Genomic DNA, 3,937 nt, shown 5'->3' with positions numbered 1-3,937 from the left:
GGAGGATTTAGAAGGTATGTCAGGAAATGTTTCCTTGCTGTGAGCTCTGTTAGCAGGGTATATTCTCACACGGAAGGTGAGTTCTCAAAGTGGGGTTCTGAGGGTCCTCAAAGTGCTGGGAAAGATGCTGTAAGAAGCAGCCCCCCTCCATCCTGGGAAAAAGATCTGAGACCTCTCTGAGCATCTCTGGTTTTTTGATCCCCTGTTTCTGAGTGATCACATTTCCCAATGAAAGTGTTAAGCAGGGCACAGGCTATCTGAATTATTATCCAAGCAAACACTCTCATTCTCAAAATCTGGGAAGTTTTCCAGCTTAATTAACATTAACATTTGTTTTCACTAAGCCGTCTGTCAATGTGCCACCAGAAGCACTAAATATGAGCTCTGAGTACACACACGGGTAGGTAGCAATTCAGGTGGAGCATGCAGTTTTATTTCCAAGCTTTGTTCCTTACAAGGTTCGTTATTTCTCAGGTCTGTAAATCATCCCCTCTTCGAACTGCAGAACCCTTTCCCTTGACACACGGTCTCATTGAAAGCTAATGACCAAACATCATGTAACATCCTCGGCTCATCTGTACCCAGACATGAACCCTGATTGCCTTTTGCTGGTACTGATGCTGGTGGCAAGAGGAAGGCAAAAACACAGTTTGAGTGCATTGTATCCCTGTTCCCCTCCATAGCTCCATTTGGATACAGCTTTCTTAAATACCAGTCCTATGAACGCACAGGTGTTGATTCTTCATCTTCTTGGGCTTTTTTTCCCCTTGGGTCAGCTTGTGGCTTTGATGATGATCAGTTCTCGGAGACGAGGGTTAGAGAGCTGTCTGATCCACTGCAGAAGGTGGCTGAGGTTGGCCAGATACCTAGCAGGATGAGAAAAAGGGATACTGAGTGAGGCAGGTTGCAGTAGTGGAGGATGGCAGCCGGGATTTCCCACCTGTGCCGCCCAGTGCTGACACAAGCACACCCGCCACCCACACGCTCCCATTGCTGACACTAGCTGAACCATTTAGGCAACTTTGTGCATCACCACTGCAAGCAGGTTTAATCTTGCATGACTGATACATATCAACACTGGTCTTACCAGCTTACACAACCTTGCAACATGTTTCTCCTCTGGATGGGCTGCTCTCAGGGAAGCTGTATGAGACAAATAGGTTCTTCCTCATCTCTGAGCTTGCTACATCTTCTGCTTTGCTCCGAAAAGGCAGATTCATTGCTTCTGTTACCAGCAGAAAATAGGGTCTTCCTCACACCTGGGTAAAAGGACTGATACTCTGGACCTGCTGCCACTGATCCCTTCCCCTTGATTCATTGGATCCAAGCATGGCTCCTCTCAAGCATATATTAGTCTCTCACAAGCAGAGGTTTGGTATGTGATTTCAAGGACAGAGTTCCTCTAGCTCCTCAAAGCCAACATTTCTATTCTGCCAACCTTTTGATTCTGCTTGAACCTCCCATGTGGAAAAAGCCACAACACTTTTTTCCCATCCATGCCTGGGCCAGGACATGCAAGAGTAAAGAGCTCAGCTACAGAAACCAGGTGCATCTGACTTGGGTCAACTTCAAGCAGACTCACCTGGGACAGGGTGATAGGGTTTGGTCAGAGACACTGTGTGGATTGGGTGCTCTGAATTTGCTGCTGTATTTCTGTGCAGTGGAGATGGCTCCCCTCAAGATCTTGCACCTGGTGCTGAATTGGAAGTGGAGCTACCACTCCATCCTCTGCTTGGCAACAGAAGGTTGGCATGGCAACCTTATTCTGATACGTAAAAGGTTGTTATAAAGAGGACTAAGATCAACTGTTGTCTTGTCCACTCGGAGAAGGACAAGAGGGAAGGCAACTTAATCTGAATTAGAAAATAAATAAATAAATAAGGATGGTAGGGAAAACCTTCTAACCACCCAACAGTGAAACGTTGCACCTGGCTCATGGGGGAGGCCACAGCATTCCCCTCGCAGTAAGTCTTGACAAATAGATAAAGCTGTCAGGGCCGGTCTATATGCACTCAGTCCTCTTCTGTGTGGAGCCTTGAATGGGGACATTTTTTGAAGCAGTTTCAGTTGTGGTCTTCAAGGATTCCTCAGATGCTTGACCTCTTCTTGGCTCTTCTCTGCTTTACATTAACAGGAAAGAAGCTCTTAGTTTTCCAGTTTCTCCCTGCCTCTGCCATGCTACCATCAAATGCCATCAAATCTCTGCATCCACACGTTGCACCCTGCTGTAATACCACACCTGGTCTTATTACCCCATTTCTAACTTTTTTTGTCAAATTCCCAATGAACAACTACTTTCCCCAGTTTTCCTAGCTGAATTCACTTCACACCAACTTCTAAACTGATTCAGGACCTGCCTTTCTTGCACCCCATCCTTCCTTCTTTCTCCTTCTCCTCTTACAGAACACCCTGAGGTTACTGACCCTAACTACACTGTCTGTCTGCCTCTGAAAGTTAAAATATTTCCACTTCCCAGTGCCCAATTTCTGAATTAGAAATTCAGCTTTGTGCCAGCTGGATCTTCTGAGGATTCAGATAGGGCAACATAAGAGATAACAGCTAAAGGATCCAACTCTAAATGAATACACACTAAGGGAATGGGAATCTTAGGAGAAATTAACCCTTTTATCAATCTGTTTGGGATGTCAGTGGGTCCTGAACCAACCTAGACTCCTACTTATAGCTAAAATATCTGGACTGGACAACAATTATGCAGAAAAACAATTACCTATGACTTCAGAGCATCCTTGGTGCTGAATGCATTCCAGATCCCTGCAAAGGAATGTGGAGACACAATGCAGGAACGCTTTAGTAATCAAATCCAACCCAGCACAGGCACTCCTTCTGCCCTGTTCTGCAAGTCAGGCTCTGCATGAGACTGAACCACCCTGTTAATGTGGACCACATCCCCTTAAACTGGGGTTTTCAAGGCAATAAGGTCCATTATATCTGTTCTTAGCACATTTCATATATTTTCTTAGCCCATTATTATACTTGTTCTTAGTCCATTTCAGGGCTTCCTGGACGAGGTAGTTTCTTAGGTGCTAGGTTCTACCAGAAGTTCAGAGAGCATCATAGCCAGTCCTTGGCCTTGGTGATACTCATGGTTATCCAGTGTAAGCGGTCTGAAAGAATGGAGAACAGTGCACATTAGGAACTGAATTTTTAGGACACTATGGTGGGGTAAGGAGAAAACTAAGCCTAGCAATATCACACCAGAAGGAGCAATAAGAAACATGACTACAAAGAACTCATACTAGGCCTTTAAATCTTTAACACAAAACACTAAGTTGGTAGCAGTCATTTTCGGTAGGATCAAGTAAGGATCAAGATGGTGCTTGCTATGAGTAAGGAGGACAGAACTGGCCCTTTATTACAATTTATGCTTTAACTTTGCCTAGTTAAAAAAGTAAAACAAAGCCTGCAAAACCACAAGAGAGAATCTCAATCTCTCCACAAAATAAATAATAAAACCAAGCAAAACTCAAGCCTCTCCTACCCCAGCACAGAATCTCAGCCTGCTATAAACACTGCTGGATTTAAATATCAAGTATATTCAATGCATCAGCAACAACAAAATATAATCCATGTTATTCCGTATGACAATGCACACAGTTCAAAAATAGAAAGGCCCGCTCCATTAAGCTTGCATCTCAAACTGCACTGAAATTATAATCAACAGCTTCTTCAGGGCAGAGAAAGGCAAAACAAAAGAAAGCAGAAGACAAAAAAATAAATAGTACACAGAGACTTTTTCCATGGCACTCAGAAGAACCCAGTTCCAGCTTTTTTCCGGCTCCCTGACAAGGGCTCCAGTGTGGTCACCAGAGCCAGGCTTCGCTGAACTCTGCAGTCTTTACCAAACCACTCTCCTTTTCCAACACTGCACATGGAGCTGCAAGCCAGAAGCAAGGCAGAATCCATCAGCAGGGTCCAC

Source organism: Falco punctatus (assembly GCF_963210335.1).
Source record: "Falco punctatus genome assembly, chromosome: 1".
Lineage (NCBI taxonomy): Eukaryota > Metazoa > Chordata > Aves > Falconiformes > Falconidae > Falco > Falco punctatus.
This window is presented reverse-complemented; position numbering follows the sequence as displayed.